This window comes from Arachis hypogaea, chromosome 3 (genome assembly GCF_003086295.3).
Source record: "Arachis hypogaea cultivar Tifrunner chromosome 3, arahy.Tifrunner.gnm2.J5K5, whole genome shotgun sequence".
NCBI lineage: Eukaryota > Viridiplantae > Streptophyta > Magnoliopsida > Fabales > Fabaceae > Arachis > Arachis hypogaea.
In genome coordinates, this window is record NC_092038.1 from 12,124,104 (window position 1) to 12,149,828 (window position 25,725).

At 29.0% G+C, this 25,725-nt stretch overlaps 1 long non-coding RNA gene across 2 annotated transcripts; it reads left to right on the forward strand.

The window, feature by feature from the left end:
- The first annotated feature begins 12,272 nt into the window (after positions 1-12,272).
- Positions 12,273-25,378, forward strand: LOC114926029 (uncharacterized). 2 transcript variants are annotated; one of them, XR_011879538.1, is made up of 3 exons: positions 12,273-12,647; positions 15,906-16,224; positions 24,266-25,378. It is a non-coding gene; the product is annotated as an uncharacterized lncRNA (long non-coding RNA). The 2 variants fall into 2 exon arrangements; XR_003816144.2 differs by lacking the exon at positions 24,266-25,378 and adding an exon at positions 17,622-17,825 and having other exon boundaries at positions 12,276-12,647.
- Positions 25,379-25,725: the final 347 nt, after the last annotated feature.

The window sequence follows — 25,725 nt, forward strand, 5'->3', positions numbered from 1 at the left end:
CTAAACAAAAGAGACTTGCCTTTTCTGTTAGTTCTACTACATCAAATAAATTTTTTTATTTAGTGCACTTGGATATATAGGGACCAATTTCCATTCCTTCAACCAACGGTTTCAAATATTTTTTGAAAATAGTTGAAGATAAGAGTAGATATATATGGGTTCACTTCCTCAAACTGAAATCTGAAGTTTTAAATTTGGTTAAAAAACTTTATTTTCTTGATAGAAACTCAATTCGGCAAACCAATAAAGGCCATTCGATCCAACAATGGTCCAGAATTTAATCTCACCTCTTTTTACCGATCTAAAGGTATCATTCATCAAACTTCATGTGTGAAAACTCCACAACAAAATGGCGTTGTGAAAAACAAGCACCAGCACATTCTTAACATTGCTAGAGGTCTTATTTTTCAATCATAACCTTCACAAACGTCTTTGGCCTCATGTAATAAATCATGCTGTGCACTTGATGAATAGAATACCTAGCATTAAGCTAAAGAAGAACTCACCATTTAGCATTTTATATGGAAGGGTACCTGATATTAGCTCCTTAAAAGTGTTTGGCTACCTTGCTTTTGCTTGTACATTGATAGCAAATAGGAAGAAACTTGACACTAGGGCCAGAAAATGTCTATTCATCGAATTCAAATCAAACACTAAAGGATACATTTTGATGGATTTAACAAATGAAGAGATTTTTATTTCAAGAAACGTTGTGTTTTATGAGTCTAATTTTCCTCTTATCATAAAGAGCACTAACACTCAAATTGAGAATCCAAGACTTTTGAAGTCATCTTTACCTATTTTTGACGAAATAGATCCTTTTACTATTATATCTCATGCATCACATATATATCATGCACTAGACACTCTCACTCATAATCACGCACCACCACATAGTTCATCATCTCATGATCAAATATTAGCATCTAATACACATTCCGATCACACACCCACACTAAATTCCTGAAATTCACTAAATCAACAAACTTTTGATCATGCATCATCATCTCCTCCTTCACAAACACCATTACCTCATACACAGATACACACACAATTACAATTGAATGAGAGACCATGCAGAACAAAAAAGTCACCAAATTACTTAAAGGACTATCATTGCATGCAAACTTCATCTTCTAAAGATATTGCCAATAGTCCTTGTAGGTATCCAATTTCTGCTCACTTATCATATGATGCACTCTCACCATCTCAGAGACATTTTTTCCTCACCATATCATCCAACACCGAACCCAAGTCTTTTGAAGAAGCTGTGAAGGAAAATTGTTGGAAAAAAGCTATCAGTGATGAACTTTTGGCTCTTGAAAGCAATAGAACTTGGTCTCTCACAACCCTCCCTGTTGAAAAAAAGGCAATAGATTGCAAATGGGTCTTCAAAATAAAGTACAAATCTGATGAAACCATCGAAAGACACAAAGCAAGACTTGTCGCAAAAGAATTTACTCAAACTGCGGGATTTGACTACTTCAATACTTTTAGTCCGGTGGTTAAAATGACAACATTCAGACTCATCTTGGCTCTTGCTGCAGTAAAGGGCTGGCACCTCCACCAATTGGATGTCAATACACCATTTTTACATGGCGATTTACCCGAAGAAATCTATATGAAAGCACCACCAGGACTACAAGTCCCTTCCAGTACTGTTTGCAAACTTGAAAGGTCCCTTTATGGACTCAAACAAGTGAGTAGACAGTGAAATTCGAAGCTCAGCTCTGTCCTCACAGTAGCGGGTTATGTACAGTCTAGGCATGACTATTCATTGTTCACTAAACAAACTAGCAACAAATTCACAGTAATTTTAGTGTACGTTGATGATATCGTCATGGCTGGGGATGATATGCAAGAGATTAACAACCTGAAGACACTTCTTGACAAGAAATTCACCATCAAGGACCTTGGTCAACTCAAGTTCTTTCTTGGCATGAAAATTGCTCGAAATGGTAAGGGAATTGCTCTCTATCAACGGAAATATACCCTTGATCTCCTCAAGAATTTTGGTATGTTAACATCCAAACCTGTTTCCACTCCCATGTGTTACAACTCTCAACTTACAAAGACTTCAGGCACTAGATTCGAAGATACAACCAAGTATAAGCAATTCATTGGACACCTCATCTACCTTACTAACACACGTCCGGATATCTCTTTCGCGGTCAGCAAACTTAGTCAATATCTAGATTGTCATACTAATGATCATTATAGAGCTGGCATGCATCTTCTTCGCTATTTCAAAGCCTCTCCAACAGCTGGTCTTTTTTTCAGCAGCGACTCTGACCTCTCTTTATCTGGCTACACAGATTCTGACTGGGTAACCTGTGCTGATACACGTTACTCTATCTCTGGACAATGCTTCTTTCTTGGCACTTTCCTTATCTCTTGGAAGAGCAAGAAACAAGCCACGGTGGCTCGCTCCTTATCCGAGGCTGAATACAGGGCAATGGCTCTTGGTTCCATCGAAGGACAATGGCTTCTTTATCTCCTCAAGGACCTCAATGTCGATCATCCAAAGCCTTTCACAATGTACTGCGACAATCAATTCGCACTCCATATCGCTGCCAATCCCATCTTTCATGAGCAAACCAAACATATAGAAGTAGATTTTCATATCACAAGGGAAAAGGTTCAAGTTGGGATACTTAAGCTACTGCCAATCTCTTCAGCTCACCAAACAACTGATGTATTCACTAAAGTTTTGCCTCCTGGACCCTTCAAGCAGATGTATTCCAAGCTTGGATTAGTGAATTTTCACTATCCAGCTTGAGGGGGGGTGTTGATACCCTTAAGTTAATAACATCATTTTAACAAATTAGTTAGGTTGGCTATGCTTTAAGTTAGCTGTAACTAGCTATAACATTATTTTAACAAATTAGTTAAGTTAGCTATGTTGAGTTAATTTTACTATATAACAGCAACCTCTCACTTTTGATTTGTGAGGTTCACCACTTCAATTTGTGTACCAAACCTTTTCTTTAATCTTCTCTTCTTTTTCTCTGAGCTCGAGTCACAAATTTTTTGAATTTGAACAAGTTTTAAGATTTTTTATTTTTCTGAAAACCAATTTTGTATCTTGATCTTGCAAGAAACAACTCACCATTAGTAAGTGATCATCAGAGGCTGAATTTAGGAGCTTCACATGAGGCAAAAATAGTATGGATAAAAAATCTTAGTAGAAAGTTTAACTAGTAAAATTTTTTATAATCTTTTGCCATAACATCAGTACAGTTATGTTAACAACAAATCCTATCCTACATAATAAAATAAAGCATTTTCAATTAGATATTCAATTTATAAGAGACAGTTAAAGGTTAAAACCAATATATTATATATGATACATATTTCAGAAATTGAACAAATAGCTGATATATATTAATTTAAAAAATTTCAACAACTACTCAAATTTACATTCCTCTCATCTTCTCTTCAATTCTTCACACCTCTATTTCTGATTCTACTTTCTTGCTGCGAAAGTTGAACTTGAATCTTGATAATGAAAACAGGACCACCAGCATGGCAGAAAAAATAGACGTAAATGGCACATGTTATATTAGTGTTGCATATATGTATGGTCACATTATATTATTATGACTAAACTAGCTGAAATTGAAATGCTAGCACACAAAATTTTGGGCCCCCCTATATGACACACATGCCACATTTAGTTTTTTTATTTGTGTGATATGATATATGAAACTAGTTGTGCCCCAGATAAATAAATAACAACCACCTAATAATGCTGTGTTTCGGCCTTGCTTGAATGCTTGTACAATCAATAATTTTTTTTAAAATTATTTCTGAAATAATGTGTGTTCCCTTCATTTCTTTATCTTATTTTTTAATGTGCTCTTATTTGTTTAGCTAGTATAGTAAATGCTTTTTCTTTTTCTTTTTCTTTTTTTTTTAATGTATATACAATCTAGAAGATAATAATGAAATGGTTTGCTGATTCCGTGAGTCATATAATTCATAGTTCAATAAGTTAAGAACTGTATTAATTAATTAATTTTCTTACCATTAATTAACTATGAAAAAGTATAGATCGAGAAACAATGTATATAGTGAACAACATAAACAATAATTTTAAAAGAAAAGGTGAATTTAAAATTAAAATTCAGAATCTTAATTAATTAAATAATCATTATCAGATTTAAAATTTGAAAAAATTATCCCGCCACCCCTTTAACGTGTTGATCTCTCTCGCAACTGTTATCGTCATCGCCGCAAAACTCTTGATACCGCCACACCAGGTTCTCCTTCAACTAATCTTGTTAGCGACGCTATTTTGCATCTCTCACCGATGTCGATCTCTCTCGCAACAATCATCGTTCTCGTCGCAAAGCTCTTGACGTCGTCGTCCCCTCACCGTGGCACCAAGTTCTCTTCTAACCCTGTTAGTGGCGCCGTTTTTGCATCCCTCACTCTCTTATCCATGTCAACGTGGTTCTTGTTAATGGCGGCCATTATGAGCTTATCGCATTCGGGCTCCATCTACGTTGTCACGAACAATGCCAGATTCTGCCTGGAATTTTCATCCAATATGAGCTCGTTGTTTATTATTTGGTATGCTACTTTTTTTGGGTTATTCTAGTAGGTATACAAATGACTATTTTAATTCTTAACTTATGCAGATGACTATTTTAATTTTTAACGTATGCGGATAATTATTTTAATTCTTATGTAGATGGTTATTTGATTAGAATTGATTTAGTTAGATACAATTAAAATATATTAAATGTTTAATTTACTAAGTATGCGGATAATTAAATTTTTGAATTATTAAATTGAATTTTTTAATTAGATAATTTGAGTGAAGTATTTTTTTTTAAATTTTATTGAATTAAATTTTCAGCCCATTATTTATGTTGTTTAAATTTTTTATTATCTAACTAGCGGAACTAATTAACTATTAATCTATCCTCGTAATAAATAGGTCAAGTGGATAACCAAATTTGGAAAGCTATCCTCTCGAGTGTAATTTATAAACAAAAAATTATGTCTAACACTCTAACTATATGATGAAACCTAGTGTAGATTTAAATTATTCTTATATATATATTGATATATCGACTTTGAATAAGGTACATTATTTTTCCAAGCACCTTGATTAGCGACGATTATGGCCTTATGGCATGGGAACTTCCTTCGAGTAATATTTATAAGATTAATTGTGATGTTAATTTTGTTATTGATTGGAGTTTGGCTAGTTTTAGTTGTATTATTAAAAGTTCTAACGATAATTCAATTTTGGTTACTCGGACTCTATCCCTCCTTGGAATATAGATGTGAATTGTATACGATTTGAAGAGAACTTGTTTTGACTTAAAAGAATAGTCTAAAAAAAATTATTTAATTTGTGAAACGGATTATTTAAAAGTTTTTATCCTCCTCCAAAATCTTAGTTGTGCCAATAATTGTCAAGAGCTTGATTTGGTCTTAAAAATTGAGGCGCTCATCCTTCGACAAAGCGATGTTCATTTTAATTGGGTTCCTCGTGAAGCAAGACTCAGTAGCTGATTAGTTAGCTAAGTATAAATAAAAATTAATTCTAATAATATAATTTGGTTAGTTCCAATAGATAATCTCCATCAGATACTTTGTTTAGATAATAAAATTATTTTTTAAGCGGCTTATTTTCTTTTCCTCTTAAAGGTTATCTTTGAAAAAAAAAAAATACAACAGCACATATATTCTATACAATGGCAGAGTTTTTCTAAGACAATAGGAGCTATGATCCCTAAATATTTTATAAAAATATTAGTATGTAAATAGAAAGTAAAAATAGTTTAGTTGATTAATATTATATGTTTTTAGCCACACTAATCTGTTTTCAACTTTTATATTTATCGTTCATTTAATATATTTTTATTTTAAACTTAACCTGTATGTTGATATAATAATAGACAAGAATTTGGACTAATAATATTTAAAGGTGAGAGATCATCTATTTAATAAATTCATATTTGATACTAATAGAATCTTATTATTACCCACTATTTACATACAATTACAAACTTAGCTATTTAGTTTTTTTTTTTTTTATGTACGTTAGTGCTATTGTAGATTTTATTGGTTTTTTAAATTTAATTTTTTTATTTTAGACAAAATATAAAAATAATTAAATAAAAATTAGTTTAATTATATTTTGATAAACTAATAGAGAATCGCAAGTCTTTAATAAATTGGGTAACTTTTTATATATTGAATTTAGTATTTATTTTATATTTTATTAGTTTTTTAATTGAATTTTTTAAAAAAAATATATTCAAATATTCAATAAATATTATAATTTTTAATATTTATTGTAACACTCTACCACACAGAATCTTACGTTTAAGTCGTAAAGTAGAGGTGTCAATGTATTACGACCTCTAAAAGAAAAGGATATGTACATAAATATAGTTGGATGAAATCATATCTAGTAGCCTTAAAGGATAAGCTAAACAAAAACGATAAATAAAAAATCGTGTCACACTTGTATGGATATTCGGGAAACGGATAGGTAAAATTGAAAGAAAACTGAAAACATATATACATATCAGAGTTCCAAAACTCAGATAACAAGCTCTAAACTCGACCTGCGAAGCTAAGGCCAGCCAGAGTATATATATATATATATATATATATAACCCAAAATAAACACTTGTATCTCCAAGGAGGGACAAAACACAAATATGTACATGCGGGAATTCTATAAACATATATACGTAGCATAAAACAAAATATGACAGTCCAAAAGATAGTTCTTCGCTTGTAAGGAGGGTCTCCAGACGCTCAACGATGTGCCTCTCGACCTGGATCTGAAAACAACAACATAATATGGGGGTGAGAACCAGAGGTTCTCAGCATGATAAAGGTGCTCTCATAGTTAATATAAAAGGTCCCGGGAGAGCCAGAGGCATTCCTAGAATTTCAACACTCAGATTTCAGCTTAAGAATTCAACTAAACCAGAAATTAGGAAGTTGTCTAAAGTATTCTAGTTCTGAATCTAACTTTAACCTAATAATTCACGTTCTGTCTCCTTCAATCCTCCGAATCACTGGTGGAACAACTCCCTCCACACCTCTGCCAAGAGGAGTTTCTCAGAAAACATACACATATAATTCAAGCAAGAAAAACACAGATAGAGAAGCATTTATAGTAGGTAGAACAAGTAGTAGCTAAGCAGAATTAAACAGCTAAGCAAACTAAAACAATGCACACTCAAACAAAGCAAACAAATGCGTATGATGTATGCCTGTCCTATGGCTGATGAGTCTCATCTGTTGGTTATACAGTCAACCCGACATGTCCTGGTAGTTAACTATTGGACAATCCCTCTGTGCGCGCATCCCCAAGCTCAATAATATTCCATGAAGTCACACTCCAAACTCAATAATATAGTATTCTATAGAGTTAAACTCCAAACTCAATAATATAGTATTCTATGGAATCAAACTCCAAGCTCAAATATAATATTCAATATTCATATATATATATATATATATATATATATATATATATATATATATATATATATATATAGCCCATGGAAAAATCTGGGGAGTTAAAGTGTCCGGCCACATCTTGTGACAGAAGGTCAACAAATAGTCTCAAATACACAAGCCACAAAATAATCTCTTTCCTTTTTAAAATAACACTTCAAATCAAAACTCCAATCCTTATAGAAATTTTGGCAGTATCTCCTCTAAAACTCAAATTTCTGCCACCCTTCAAGGGTCCCAACTATCAAACCAAACACCTCTCAGTCATTCAAATCATTTTCAGTAACAAATTATTTTAAAATCAAACAAATACCAATATTAAATTTTTTTTCCAAACCAACCAACTTCAACATCAAATTATTAACAGCAGCTAAACCCCACATTTTATTCCATATACACAATCCATCAATTATACGTTCAGTTCATTCCTATATTAAGGTCTTCTAACATAAGTTTTCACGTGACATTAAATATTAACTACGAGAAACTAAAATCATACTTTCGTACGGAATCAAAATATTCGAAGCTCCGGAGAAGCTTTCTGACTGAGCTATCGAAGAAGAAAATGTCCAGAATCGTTTATGCCTCCTAAAATTCCAGTTGACCGAACTTAAGGGGTAAAAAAACTACGTCATCATCAACTTTCACCGATAAAAAATAGTGTCAACGTGTAAAAGAAAAGGATACGAATATTTTTATCAGATTAAATTTTTTATTAAAATTACGGATTGTAAGAAATTGAAATCAGAAATTTGCTGGGAGGTTTACGTTTTCTCTCGATCACGCTCTTCTCTCTCGTCGTTTTCTTTTTTTTTTAATATATATATATATGATTAATACGCTGCCTTGGCTTTCTTTATTATATATATGTCTTCCAATATATATATATATATATATATATATATATATATATATATATATATAATATATATATTTTTATGCAACCTAATGCATAACGATAATAATAATAATATATATGTAACTTAACCCATAATCAAAACCGCCTTTTATTTTTGTGCTTTATAATTAATAATAGTAATAATAATACTAGCAATAATAATGATAATCATGTATGTAATAATAATAATAATAATAATAATAATAATAATAATAATAATAATAATAATAATAAACGTAATAATAGTATGTAATAATAATAGTAACGTAGTGAATATAATAATAACAATGAATATATAATATTAGGGAGCAAAACTATATAAACTTATAATACATGTAATACTCACGACAATTATACCCAATGTTTATAATAATAATAATAATAATAATAATAATAATAATAATAATAATAATAATTTATATATAAAGTTAATAATATATGAGTTACTAATCTAAATGACATTAATTTAAAGGTAAAAAATATTTGGTGAAGCATTAGTAAAATTAAGCTCAGCAAAAAGTACCGATATTTACTCATATCGGCAGATATCGAACTCAATAATAATATTATTAACTAAATTTTATTTTTAAATTAAAAGATTAATTATTCAAATTAAAATATACTCATTACTTATAAATTACTAGAATTATAATTTTAATTATATAAAATATTTTTTTATTATATATATATATATATATATATATATATATATATATATGAATTTGATTGAATTCAAATAGTTATAAAATTAGTGCAATGACTGATAATAAAATAATTTCTATAAATAAAAAATTTTAATTTATAAAATAAATTATAACTTATTTATATTTATATTTTTAAAACTGAAGTCGCTACATTTATTGTTATAAGTTCTAACTATAACTTTTTTTACCTATTTCACTGCTTACAATATTCTAATTTTTTTATAATTATAACTTTTTTTTGTTTTTTTTTGTCATATTAGTAATAAACTTAAAATAATTAATATAAATATTATATAATTTTATTTTAAATTTTTTTGCCTCTAATAATTTTGTTTAAGCTCCGCTACTGATACTTATGCATCTTGTAATGCCAGAAACATACAAATTATCGATGAGTTTATCAATGGATTAATGAAAACATTACTTTTAACATCACGAATTTTTTGAGATAAATTAATTAGCACAAAATTTTGTCTTTATTAATAGAATTTTCACTTAAAAAAAATAAAAATTTGCTGATATATTTATTTTAGGTAAATATGATACGAATTTATATCACAAAATAAAAGAAATTAGATAGAAATTCAGAGAAAATAAAATAAAATTTTTTAAAATTATGACTAAAAAAGAAATTAGAGTTTTTAATTATATCATACATAATTATACTATTGCATTATATTCTTATTTATAATATAATTCTCTAATCGAGCTATAGGCTGAATACTAATTCTAAAAGAAAAATCCATAAAACATGTTAGACAATTTTATTTTAAGATGAAGATTACTAGTAGACCGTAAATTATTTTTAATAAGATGCATGGATGGGTGTATTATAGCAGCATGATGATAGTGTTATGAATTATCGTGATGCGTGAAAATCGCACTAATGATTTTCCTTATTTAATTTTTAGGAAATCATAACTCACCCGATATTTTTTATTTTTATTTTAAAAAATAAAAAATTACTCCCAACAATTTTTTTTAAATAATCAAAAGTCGCAACGAGTGATTTCTCTTTTTGCATTCGCTCCTGTATTATGATAAAATAAAAAAAAATCCAATTTTTTTAAATTAAAAAATTTAATATATTATTAATTAGTATAAAAAATTTTATACATATATTTAATTACATAATATTATATCAGTAAAAATAATTATTTTTTATATTAATTATATATATATATATATATCAAAATTAAACTCTTATATAAAAGCAGATATTGGTAGAAAATTTTAGCTTTTAATCATTTGAACTTCTTTTGGACATATAGTAAAAAAGTTTAGATGACAAAAATCTAAAATTATATACAACTAGATTTATATTCTTGTAAAATTAAAATAAATTAATTTGTATATATAAAAAATATTTAATAAACAAATTTAAAAACTAATACTAAATTTATTTTTATTAAGTTATTTGAAAATTTTATATTTAATTAGAATTATTTGTATAAATTAACTAATTGTTTATATTAGTAAGTTAAAAGAATAATTTATACTTTTACTTTTTCTTTTTGTAGTGTAACTTTTGATTCCATGAATAAATCTCCCTTTAAAAGAAAATTGTTATTAGTTAGATAAATATTATCAATTATGGTTATTCATATAAAAAAACACATTAATAATAATATCAGTATATATAAATGAAATTGAAGAAAAATAAAGTTGTATTTATATTTATAACTATAGATAAAAAATTAAAAAATAAAATATATAAACTATTGTATGAAGTTATAAACTATTTATGAATTTAAATATGATTTCTACAATTCTCTAAATATGATATGTAATATTCAAATTCAAATCATTAATATAAATTAACATTATTTATACTATTATTTTTTTTATAAAATTAGACAATTTAATTTAAAAAATTATGAAACTAATATTATATTGATTATATAGAATTATAGATGTTGTTTTCTATGATAATATAGATAGATGTAATTTTGAAATAGTTGATTTTTTTATATTATTGCAGAATAAATTTATAAATGAGCACATTATATATTATTGAGTGTGATTGGATTAATGGTCATTATTTTAATATAATGCACTAAAAACACACACACACGCGGATATATATATATATATATATATATATATATATATATATATATATATATATATATATATATATATATATATATATATATATATATTATTTGTAACTAATATTTCAATATGTTAATAAATAATCATCAATAATATATATTGATGTATTCTGTATGTATATAAAATATTAGAATAACCAATAATATCTAATAAAAAATATCTTTTACAAAAAAAAGGAGAGGATATAAATTTAACAATTAAATCTAAATAAATAATTAGGATTAAATTTTGAAATCAAACTCACTCATCTACATCTTCTTTATGTGTTTATTTTTAAAATTAAAACTATTAATACATTGTTGACATTAAATCAAAAGTCTATTTTTTGTGATAAAAATTTCTTACGTTAGTACCCAAAAAGGATAATAAAAATATTGATCAAATTATACCTAATCTATTATATCTATTTCTATTTTCTTATTTATTATATATTACTAGATTTTTAAATAATGTTCACATAAAATGAGTAGTTTTTTTTTAAGTATCTAAATTTTAGAAAAAGTTCGGAAAATTGTTTTCCCCAGAAAAACCTATGTAATATAATACTACCTTTTAGTATGTAAAATATAACACCCTAATTTTTTAAAACATTAAATAATAATATATTATTTTATTTAAAAATATTATTCTTCTAAAAGTAATTAAATTAAATTTTATGATAATTTGAATTTAAAATCTATTAAAATTTTTAAATTATTTTTTTATTATAATAAGATATTTCAAAATATATATATATATATATAAGAATTATTATTATTATTATTATTATTATTATTATTATTATTATTATTATTATTATTATTATTATTATTATTAATGTTTAAAAGAAGAAGAGGAAGTGGCGGAAGCCATTTAGAACAAAATAAAGGAAATAAAGCATAAGCTATGTATATATACATATATATAACTAATGCCAACAAATCACCATTTATTATATTCATTACCTTAGTTCCATATATATATAACCGTGAGTCTTTAAGGGAATCAAAGAAAAGAGATTGAAACTGGCTCATATGTATACATCTACATATATATAACAATGACATCTCACCATCCTCACTAATCAAAATCTTTACCTATCTCCTTTCATTAATTCATTATTGCCACGGACAGGGAGAAGAAAGAAAGGCCGAGAGAGAAAGAGACCGTGGGTGAGGGAGAAACCATGACTCTCTTTGATGTTTTGGCTTCGATTTCTTGAGATCCGTAACTCCAATAAAAAATCTAATCCGATAGAAGTGTTCGTATCCTCTTCCTCTACATGTTGGCGTTACTTTTGTCCGGTAGAAGTCGACGGTGACGTAGCTCTCTTGCCCCTTGAGTTCGGCTAACTAAAGTTCTAGGAGACACATATGATTTCTGACGCTTTCCTCTTCAGCAGCTCGGTCAGAAAGTTTCTCCGAAACTTTCGTTGATTTTGATTTCATACGGAGGTAGGGGATTTTATTTTGAAATTAACTATTTTAAATTATGAATGCCACGGAAGTCTAGTGAATATTTGCAAATAATTTATGATTGCTTGGAAAGACTGAATGATGAGTTTGAATTGAAGCTGTGATTGATATTGATTTTGTGATTGATATTGGTTTTCTGATTTTGATGGAGTTGTTGAAATTCTGATTTTGTGTGATTATGATGAATTGGTTGAGTTGTGGGTGTAAAAAGTGATTAAATTAGTGTTACTTGTTAAATTGTAATATAATGAGTTAATTATTGAAGAAATTATCGTATTGATAATTGTTGAATGGAGTTGGATTTGAGTTTGGTTTGGAAAGTGATGAATTTGAGGGAGCTCGCATGGGTGGTGAAGTCCAATTTTTAAGAGGGATTCTACCCAATTTTATGTAAAAGTAACCGAAAACGTAGTTTTATTTCGAAAATCTGATTTATAAATTTATTTTGAAACATTATTTTATAGTGAAAAATATTTTATTTACATATTTTCACATATTGAGAAACGGATTTTGTATTGAAAATTTGTTTTATTAGTAATGAATTGAGAGTTAGAAAAGGTTTTGACATTGGAACTAGTTGGATTTTCAGCTTTATTCATGTTTTGGATATTGGACTTGACTTGCCGATTTATCAAAAATATTTTCTGAGAATTAGAAATGATTTGTTAAGAAAAAGAAAGAATGAGAAAAGAACATGGCACGCGTGATTATGAAATGTTTAAAAGGTCACGAGAGGGCGACGGAAGGTAAATGGTTATGGTGCGGATGGGAAAATGTTAAGCTGTGGGCTTTATATGTGTATCACTGTGCGGGGACGCCCGTGTGTATGGAATGGCTTCCAGGAGAAAGTGGCACATGCTTCAGCTGGAGAATCAGCGCCTGCAAGTACTTGCAGAGGTCATGTTCGGCATACTTTAGCTGGAGAATCAGCGCCTGCAAGAAGTAGAAACTTGCAGAGGTTATGCCGCTGGAATGCCTTATCTGACTTGCGAGTCGGATTGCGTCGAGTGCGGGTCGAAACCGACAAATGAGCTCATTACCTGCGATAGGACCAGACATGCATCACCATTGTTTGCACATTTGCATTTGATTGTGTTTGCTTATCTTGTCTCTCTGTGATTGTGCTGTTTGTCTTATTGCTATTTGTTTGTGTATTGAGGTAACTGAGAACTGAGGTTGTGATTGAGATTTGTCTTAAACACTGAAATTTAAAAGAAAGTATTTAGTTATCTAAAGTAAAATTTAAAAGTATTTTTAGGGGTTGGTTCTCTTGAATAAATGGATTATTTGCATTTTAATCTCTACTTTTATGGCATTTCCATTCCCTACTGAGAACGTGTGGTTTGTTTTCACCCCAAAATCTTCCACCCTTTCAGTGACAAGCTCGAAGGTTCAATATGAAGCTGTGGATGAGTAATAGATTTACTTGTGATTCCTGTTATTTTTATAGAGTTTCCTCACCTTTGTTGCTTTAAGTTTTATTTTATCCAGAGGGATAGGTATTGCATTCGAGTTTTATATTGAATTTATTTGTATAACACTTATTATTATTAATAATTATGTGATTATTATTATTTGAAGATCTTTTATATATAATTTTAATTACTAAAAACAATTTTTTTAGAGTTTTCTATAAAACTGAAACACGATACCGAACTAAAGGCTCAATATTAAATTGTTAAAAAGGAAAACAAGTTAGTAATGCCTTACTTTTGGCACGATCATGACGTGCTAAAAGTTAGGGTGTTACATTATGGTATCAGAGCAGTTCATTCCTATTAGAGCCTTGGGAACGGACTGAGTATGCTTTGCTGCATACTCTGAGTGTCTGTCATGCTTAGTGACTTGTTCTGATAACAAGAATTTAGATTTGATATGCATGTCTATCTGATGATTAACGCTGTTATTCTACCATTGCATACCTCATGGTATTTGGTCTGGCCAACCTAATACTAATGATTTATGTGTACGGGAACACTAATGGGTTGTCATGGACGAAATAGAAGTAATAGGTAACGTGAATCGTGGGTTTTGGAAATGTTAGGAGTTAATTTCTTGATGCTACTCAACTACGTATTTATTCTTTCATAGTTTGCCTTGAGGTTCTAGTTCGAAATTTCTCTCCTGAAGAGAGTTAACTAATTATTCTCCAACCCTATTTCCTTGTTCATTTGATCCTGACTGTATATGTCTTCTTAAATTTCTTGGATATCTGCCTTGTATGGTTTAAACTCCTCTTCTTGACTCGTATATTCTTTGATGTAATTTGGACTTGTTTAATGCATCAAAGTGAATCATTGGAATCTTTGTGAACCTTGTCCGAGTTGCTTGTCCTTTCTTTGAGGTATTGTATCTTTATAAGTGACTTGAGATTAGATTAGTGTGTAGATGTTAAGCTTGTCGTTTTAACTCCATGCATGTTTTATAACCTTTCGTTGTCTTGCCTTACCATCACATGATTAAACCATGTTATCTTTTGCATCGAACCTCCCTTGTTACTTTTGCTTGCAACCACACTTTTACCCTTGTATCTTTATGCCATATGACTATCAAAGTATTTGAAAGTTGTATATATGTATATATGCTGAGATATTTCTGCTTCTTCTTTAAATGTGTTTAAAAAAATGAAGTGATATGAAATATCTTTTATTTTGTATCAATTTTCGAGGACAAAAATTTTTGTAAGGTGGGTAGGATATAACACCCTGATTTTTTAAAAAATTAAATAATGATATATTATTTTATTTAAAGAATATTATTCTTCTAAAAGTAATTAAATTAAATTTTATGATAATTTGAGTTTAAAATTTATTAAAATTTTTAAATTATTTTTATTATTATAATAAGATATTTTAAAAAAAATATATATATATATAAGAATTATTATTATTATTATTATTATTATTATTATTATTATTATTATTATTATTATTATTAATGTTTAAAAGAAGAAGAGGAAGTGGCGGAAGCCATTTAGAACAAAATAAAGGAAATAAAGCATAAGCTATGTATATATACATATATATAACTAATGCCACCAAATCACCATTTATTATATTCATTACCTTAGTTCCATATATATATATAACCGTGAGCCTTTAAGGAAATCAAAGAAAAGAAATTGAAACGTGGCTCATATGTATACATCTACACATATATAACAATGACACCTCACCATCCTCACTAATCAAAATCTGTACCTAACTCCTTTCATTAATTCATTATTGCCACGAACAGGGAGAAGAAAGAAAGGCCGAGAGAGAAAGAGACCGTGGGTGAGGGAGAAACCATGACTCTCTTTGATTTTTCGGCTTCGATTTCTTGAGATCCATAACTCCAATAAAAAATCTAATTCGATAAAAGTGTTCGTATCTTCTTCCTCTACATGTTGGCGTTACTTTTGTCCGGTAGAAGTCGACGATGACGTAGCTCTCTTGCCCCTTGAGTTCGGCTAACTAAAGTTCTAGGAGGCACATATGATTTCTGACGCTTTCTCTTCAGCTGCTCGGTCAGAAAGTTTCTCCGAAACTTTCGTTGATTTTGATTTCATACGGAGGTAAGGGATTTTATTTTGAAATTAACTATTTTAAATTATGAATGCCACGGAAGTCTAGTGGATATTTGCAAATAATTTATGATTGCTTGGAAAGACTGAATGATGAGTTTGAATTGAAGCTGTGATTGATATTGATTTTGTGATTGATATTAGTTTTCTGATTTTGATGGAGTTGTTGAAATTCTGATTTTGTGTGATTATGATGAATTGGTTGAGTTGTGGCTGTAAAAGGTGATTAAATTAGTGTTACTTGTTAAATTGTAATATGATGAGTTAATTATTGAAGAAATTATCGTATTGATAATTGTTGAATGGAGTTGGATTTGAGTTTGGTTTGGAAAGTGATGAATTTGAGGGAGCTCGCATGGGTGGTGAAGTCCAATTTTTAAGAGGGATTCTGCCCAATTTTATGTAAAAGTAACCGAAAACGTAGTTTTATTTCGAAAATTTGATTTATAAATTTATTTTGAAACATTATTTTATAGTGAAAAATATGTTATTTACATATTTTCTCATATTGAGAAACGGATTTTGTATTGAAAATTTGTTTTATTAGTAATGAATTGAGAGTTAGAAAAGGTTTTGACATTGAAACTAGTTGGATTTTCAGCTTTATTCATGTTTTGGATATTGGACTTGACTTGCTGGTTTATCAAAAATATTTTCTGAGAATTAGAAATGATTTGTTAAGAAAAAGAAAGAATGAGAAAAGAACATAGCACGCGTGGTTATGAAATGTTTAAAAGGTCACGAGAGGGTGACGGAAGGTAAATGGTTATGGTGCTGATGGGAAAATGTTAAGCTGTGGGCTTTATATGTGTATCAATGTGCGGGGACGCCCGTGTGTATGGAATGGCTTCCAGGAGAAAGTGGCACATACTTCAGCTGGAGAATCAACGTCTGCAAATACTTGCAGAGGTCATGTTCGGCATACTTCAGCTGGAGAATCAGCGCCTGCAAGAAGTAGAAACTTGCAGAGGTTATGCCGCTGGAATGCCTTATCTGACTTGCGAGTCGGATTGCGTCGGGTGCGGGTCGAAACCGACAAATGAGCTCATTACCTGCGATAGGACCAGACATGCATCATCATTATTTGCACATTTGCATTTGATTGTGTTTGCTTATCTTGTCTCTCTGTGATTGTGCTGTTTGTCTTATTGCTATTTGTTTGTGTATTGAGGTAACTGAGAACTGAGATTGTGATTGAGATTTGTCTTAAACTCTGAAATTTAAAAGAAAGTATTTAGTTACCTAAAGTAAAATTTAAAAGTATTTTTAGGGGTTGGTTTTCTTGAATAAATGGATTATTTGCATTTTAATCTCTACTTTTACGGCATTTCCATTCCCTACTGAGAACGTGTGGTTTGTTTTCACCCCAAAATCTTCCACCCTTTCAGTGACAAGCTCGAAGGTTCAATATGAAGCTGCGGATGAGTAATAGATTTACTTGTGATTCCTGTTATTTTTATAGAGTTTCCTCACCTTTGTTGCTTTAAGTTTTATTTTATCCAGAGGGATAGGTATTGCATTTGAGTTTTATATTGAATTTATTTGTATAGCACTTATTATTATTAATAATTATGTGATTATTATTATTTGAAGATCTTTGATATGTAATTTTAATTACTAAAAATATATTTTTAGAGTTTTCTATAAAACTGAAACGCGATACCGAACTAAAGGCTCAATATTAAATAGTTAAAAAGGAAAACAGGTTAGTAATGCCTTACTTATGGCACGATCATGACGTGCTAAAAGTTAGGGTGTTACATTATGGTATCAGAGCAGTTCATTCCTATTAAAGCCTTGGGAACGGACTGACAATGCTTTGCTGCATACTCTGAGTGTCTATCATGCTTAGTGACTTGTTCTGATAACAAGAATTTAGATTTGATATGCATGACTGTTTGATTATTAACGCTGTTATTCTTCCATTGCATACCTCATGATATTTGGTCTGGCCAACCTAATACTAATGATTTATGTGTACGGAAACACTAATAGGTTGTCGTGGACGAAATAGAAGTAATAGGTAACGTGAATCGTGGGTTTTGGGAATGTTAGGAGTTAATTTCTTGATGCTACTCAACTACGTATTTATTCTTTTATAGTTTGCCTTGAGGTTCTAGTTCGAAATTTCTTTCCTGAAGAGAGTTAACTGATTATTCTCCAACCCTATTTCCTTGTTCATTTGATCCTGACTGCATATGTCTTCTTAAATTTCTTGGATATCTGCCTTGTATGGTTTAAACTCCTCTTCTTGACTCGTATATTCTTTGATGTAATTTGGACTTGTTTAATGCATCAAAGTGAATCATTGGAATCTTTGTGAACCTTGTCCGAGTTGCTTGTTCTTTCTTTGAGGTATTGTATCTTTATAAGTGACTTGAGATTAGATTAGTGTGTGGACGTTAAGCACGTTGTTTTAACCCCATTCATGTTTTATAACCTTTCGTTGTCATGTCTTACCATCACATGATTAAACCATGTTATCTTTTGCATCGAACCTTCATTGTTACTTTTGTTTGCAACCACACTTTTACCCTTGTATCTTTATGCCATATGACTATCAAAGTATTTGAAAGTTGTATATATGTATATATGCTGAGATATTTTTGCTTTTTCTTTAAACGTGTTTAAAAAAATGAAGTGATATGAAATATCTTTTATTTTGTATCAATTTTTGAAGACGAAAACTTTTGTAAGGTGGGTGAGATATAACACCCCGATTTTTTAAAAAATTAAATAATGATATATTATTTTATTTAAAGAATATTATTCTTCTAAAAGTAATTAAATTAAATTTTATTATAATTTGAGTTTAAAATCTATTAAAATTTTTAAATTATTTTTATTATTATAATAAGATATTTCAAAATATATTATTATTATTATTATTATTATTATTATTATTATTATTATTAATGTTTAAAAGAAGAAGAAGAAGAAGTGGCGGAAGCCATTTAGAACAAAAGAAAGGGAATGAAGCATAGCTTATATGTATATATACATATATATAACTAATGCCACCAAATCACCATTTATTATATTCATTACCTTAGTTTCATATATATATATAACCGTGAGCCTTTAAGGGAATCAAAGAAAAGAGATTGAAACGTGGCTCATATGTATACATCTACACATATATAACAATGCACCTCACCATCCTCACTAATCAAAATCTGTACCTATCTCCTTTCATTAATTTATTATTGCCACGGACAGGGAGAAGAAAGAAAGGTCGAGAGAGAAAGAGACCGTGGGTGAGGGAGAAACCATGACTCTCTTTGATCTTTTGGCTTTGATTTCTTGAGATCCGTAACTCCAATAAAAAATCTAATCTGATAAAAGTGTTCGTATCATCTTTCTCTACATATTGGCGTTATTTTTGTCCGGTAGAAGTCGACGGTGACGTAGCTCTCTTATCCCTTGAGTTCGGCTAACTAAAGTTCTAGGAGGCACATATGATTTCTGACGCTTTCCTCTTCAGCAGCTCGGTCAGCCGAAACTTTCGTTGATTTTGATTTCATACGGAGATAGGGGATTTTATTTTGAAATTAATTATTTTAAATTATGAATGCCACGGAAGTCTAGTGGATATTTGCAAATAATTTATGATTGCTTGGAAAGACTGAATGATGAGTTTGAATTGAAGCTGTGATTGATATTGATTTTGTGATTGATATTGGTTTTCTGATTTTGATGGAGTTGTTGAAATTCTGATTTTGTGTGATTATGATGAATTGGTTGAGTTGTGGCTGTAAAAGGTGATTAAATTAGTGTTACTTGTTAAATTGTAATATGATGAGTTAATTATTGAAGAAATTATCGTATTGATAATTGTTGAATGGAGTTGGATTTGAGTTTGGTTTGGAAAGTGATGAATTTGAGGGAGCTCGTATGGGTGGTGAAGTCCAATTTTTAAGAGGGATTCTGCCCAATTTTATGTAAAAGTAACCGAAAACGTAGTTTTATTTCGAAAATCTGATTTATAAATTTATTTTGAAACATTATTTTATAGTGAAAAATATTTTATTTACATATTTTCTCATATTGAGAAATGGATTTTGTATTGAAAATTTGTTTTATTAGTAATGAATTGAGAGTTAGAAAATGTTTTGACATTGGAACTAGTTGGATTTTCAGCTTTATTCATGTTTTGGATATTGGACTTGACTTGCTGGTTTATCAAAAATGTTTTTTGAGAATTAGAAATGATTTGTTAAGAAAAAGAAAGAATGAGAAAAGAACATGGCACGCGTGATTATGAAATGTTTAAAAGGTCACGAGAGGGCGATGGAAGGTAAATGGTTATGGTGCGGATGGGAAAATGTTAAGCTGTGGGCTTTATATGTGTATCACTGTGCGGGGACGCCCGTGTGTATGGAATGGCTTCCAGGAGAAAGTGGCACATGCTTCAGCTGGAGAATCAGCGCCTGCAAGTACTTGCAGAGGTCATGTTCCGTATACTTCAGCTGGAGAATCAGCGCCTGCAAGAAGTAAAAACTTGCAGAGGTTATGCCGCTGGAATGCCTTATCTGACTTGCGAGTCGGATTGCGTCGAGTGCGGGTCGAAACCGACAAATGAGCTCATTACCTGCGATAGGACCAGACATGCATCATCATTGTTTGCACATTTGCATTTGATTATGTTTGTTTATCTTGTCTCTCTGTGATTGTGCTGTTTGTCTTATTGCTATTTGTTTGTGTATTGAGGTAACTGAGAACTGAGGTTGTGATTGAGATTTGTCTTAAACTCTGAAATTTAAAAGAAAGTATTTAGTTATCTAAAGTAAAATTTAAATGTATTTTTAGGAGTTGGTTCTCTTGAATAAATGGATTATTTGCATTTTAATCTCTACTTTTACGGCATTTTCATTCCCTACTGAGAACGTGTGGTTTGTTTTCACCCCAAAATCTTCCACCCTTTTAGTGACAAGCTCGAAGGTTTAATATGAAGCTACGGATGAATAGTAGATTTACTTGTGATTCCTGTTATTTTTATAGAGTTCCCTCACCCTTGTTGCTTTAAATTTTATTTTATCCAGAGGGATATGTATTGCATTCGAGTTTTATATTGAATTTATTTGTATAGCACTTATTATTATTAATAATTATGTGATTATTATTATTTGAAGATCTTTGATATGTAATTTTAATTACTAAAAACAATTTTTTTAGAGTTTTCTATAAAACTGAAATGCGATACCGAACTAAAGGCTCAATATTAAATAGTTAAAAAAAAAACAGGTTAATAATGCTTTACTTTTGGCACGATCATGACGTGCTAAAAGTTAGGATGTTACATAAAATAATTGGTTATACAATTTTAGTGTGATTGAATTAGAAGCAAACTGAAAAAAAAAAAGACACAGACTATGAACTAGAAACACAATATAAAATTAAATATTAATATTAGGATTGACAGTGGTATTAGCTGCCAGAGTAGAAAAAGGTGGTGATGTTAACAATGAATATTATGTAAAAATAAATTAAAAGGGCATTTTAACATTTTAAAATCAAATTCAAATTCACTTTCTCATACAATCAAATAATATAAATTAATTTCATAATGATTTTTTTAAATCTCTTTTAAATTAATCTTCAAAAGGTTATTATGTTCTCTTAAATTAATAATTTCTAACATAGTTAAACGACTTTTTTATAAAAGAGTTTTTTAGCCTTTTTAAGATTAATATTTAAAAGTTATCTTATTTTTTAAAAAAGTAAATATAAGAGTACTTAAATCTTTTTAATATTAAATTAAAGTTTTAATTTTTAATACAATCAAACATCAATTTTAACTAATCCTTTATGGGTAATTTAGTCATTTTAAAAAAGGATATTTTAGTACTTCAAATATAAACAATAAGAGTTGTCTTTTTAAAATTAATGTTAAAAAAGTCTTTTAATCTCTTGAAATGAATTATACAAAAATTTAGTCTTTTTATAATTAAATTTAATTTTAATTTCTAATACAATTAAACATGTTTAAATTTAAAGAGAATTTTAGTCTTTTTAAAATTAATTCTAATTTATTTTTGAGTTTTAAAAAAGATACTTTAGTCATTTAAAATGAGCAAAAAGAATATTTTATCTTTTAGCGTATTTTAGTTGTTTTAAAAAATCAAATCTACAATTTATAATATAATTAATCAATCTTTTATTTTAATTACTTTAAGATTAATCTTAAAAATTTATTTTGGTATTTTAAAAATTAATTATAGATAATTTAGTATTTTAATAATGAATTAAATTTCTTTATTGCTAATAAATAAAAAAATTAATTAATCCGACAAAGATATTTTAGTAATTTTAACATTATTATTTAAAGGATACTTTAATCTTTCTAAAATTAATAATAAAAAATGATATTTTAATATTTTTAAATAAAAATTAAATTTAATTTGTAATGTAATTAAACATCTTTAAATATAAAAGAGTATTGACAACCAAAAAAATATATATAAAAGAATATTTAAAAAAAAATACTTGATTGTTAGACTAATTCTCAGATTACTTGAGGCCAAATAATTAGTCAAGTAACTTTTTTTCACCTTTATTAAGCCAACAGCTAGTAATTATTAGCATACATCTTTTTCAGCAGATTATTTGTGATAAATTCCTTTTTAACATAGGGATAATATCGTCAATTTGTACCTCACTACATGACAAAACAACACTAAACAAACTGATTGTACAATAGAACATCAAAATTTCCGTTTCGTACATAGAACACCGGATAATTTTCACATATATATATATATATATATATATATATATATATATATATATAATGAAATGTTTCCCATATATTAAAGGACTCGCTTCTGCCATAATTATTCTTAACTAATAACTGCTTTCTGCCATCTTCTTAACCATTTTTATTGCTATCACGTGTCATACACTACTCATGCCTGTCATTTTGGATGTATCTTTATTCTTTACCCTCTCTGCAGTGTGGCCCTTAGCTTTTTATGTTTACTTATGTTTTCATCAGTTTTTCTCATATTAAAAACGACTCTTTTAATAAACTCAAATTTTCTTGTATTATATAATTTTTATTTTATCATTTTCAAATTTTAATATGACTTGTATTTTGAAACCTAAAGTTATTTTATTTTAAATTAAAGCAACACCTTATTTTTAGATATATAAAAATAAAAAATAAGATAGCTCTTTATAAGACAGGTCGATAGGGCAAAGGATGTACAAGCATATTCTTTTGTCCTTTTTTTTTTGGGTGACTTCTTTTGTCCTTGGTTGATGGATAGAGCAATATTTCACAGTAAATTTTCAACAAATTCTTAATTAGTTGTCAGAAGATTCAGCTTCGTTCTTTGTAAGAATAAATGCACATGCTGATTCAGTTTTTATTATCTCAAACTGAACGGATTTTTTTCCGTTATAAAATTTAAAAAAAAAATTATTTTTTTGAATATTTTTATTTTAATTTTTGAGATTCAATGTTTTTTACTGTTACACATAAGTTTGTGGTTCTCTTCCACGACGAACATTGTCATTTTAATATAAAGTTTGTCGCACTCTTCGACAAACTTTATGGATTATGTAAAGTTTGTCGTCCTCGACAAACTTCATAGATTATGTGAAGTTCGTCAATAAAATTTCATCGAGTTTGGTTGAGAATCAAAATCATTACTAGTAACTTATCATTCTTCTTAATTTTGATATTCTAATACTCTATATACTGTATGGAATTCTATTGTTATCTATTCATTATAATGGTTAAATAGTGTATGATGAAGTGGAATTTATGGTGTTTAATTCCGCTAAACTAGTATTTGCATATATGGCACCTGAAATCGAAAATCTAACAGTGTTGAAAAATTTGATATTGTATGTCATTGACCAACAACATAAGACAAGAGAAAAAAAAAATCTAGTACAGATATCCGTCCGAAGTAGATAATATTTTGTTTTATAAAAGGTATATCATAGATTAAAATTGTGATTATTATTTTATTATTATTTATTCTAAATCACTTTTTTTATAAGATTTTTTGTTTTCGTGAATTAGGTATCGATTACGTGATGACGAGCCTTGGCACAACCGTTGGACAAATGTCTATCTGTTGGAATTATTTATTTTCTAGTAAACTTGGGTGAAGGATCATCTGCGAATACTGCTGATGATACCCCTTTAAGTGGAGCAGTTAGAAGAAATATTAGAAGGATGATGGTTGACATAAATATGCCATCTAAAGATAGTCAAGAGGGGTCAAATATCAAAGATTTTAATGATGGTATGATGGAAGTTGATTTTGAAAGTCACGAGGGTTATGCTATTAGAGACCCGACGATGGATCCGTATCAAGTTAACTCTAATGACAATGAAGATGCTGAGACTGAACCAATAGAAATTTCGGATGAGGAGAAAGAAGAGATGAATTATTACAGTGACACACAAATCACTCTGACACAGCCTGTCATTTTTCAACCATATGATCATCCGGATCTGTTTTTCACATTGAATTTTGAGACAATAACTTCAAATTGTTTATTTAGTGAAGGAGGCTCTGATGAAGATGATCTCACAAATGAGTTTGAGATTGGACAATAGTATAAAAACAAGGAGGAAGTTATTATGGCAGTTAAGGCATATAACATTAGAAGGACTTTTTGGAGTATAAGATATTACAGAGTGACAATTGAAATATGTTGTACAGTGTACCTAGTTTGAGTCTGGTTGTCAATAGAACATACGCATAATTTATTGTCGAAAGCAAGAAAAATGGGAGGTGATGAAATACAATGAACCTCGTACTTGCATGCAAATATCAATTGGCCAAGAGCATGAAAGGTTGGACTCAAAGGTGATTGTTCAGCATATATTCACAATGGTCAAAGCAAATCTAACCATCAACATAAGGGCTCTATAAGGAGGTGTGGAGAATCACTTTGGTTACAATGCATCATACAAAAAAATTTGACTTACAAAGCAGAGAATTATTGTTAGGATATATGGAAATTGAAAGGAATCGTACAACGAACTTTTTCATTGGTTATTCGTAATATATATGTAAAAGAAATAGGTCATTCTGATCTCTAATTCTGTTTTTTGTAATAGAAAGTATTTAATTAGCTGTCATATTAAAGTGATAAATTAATCATTATTTAAATTGATCAAAAAGCAATTTGTCTCTAACCAATTTAATAATAATTAAATATTTTTTTCTTATAAATTAACGGTAAAAAAACTATATTATCTTAAAAAAAATAAAAACCGAAATAACTTATTTTTAGATAAAAAAATACATTATCTTTTATAAAAATGAATAGCACCAAGTTAAGTTTTTAATCTACTTTTTCATGTACTAGTAGTTAGTAGAGTAAATAAAATTTAATAACATTGGAAACTGAGATTTAATTAGCTTTAGCCTATAATGGCATGGTTATGGTATGCAAGAGTCAGCCTGTGCTAAAATTTAGGAGCAATCTTTTGCTTTTGATTAAATAATAAATAATCATCTTAATTGC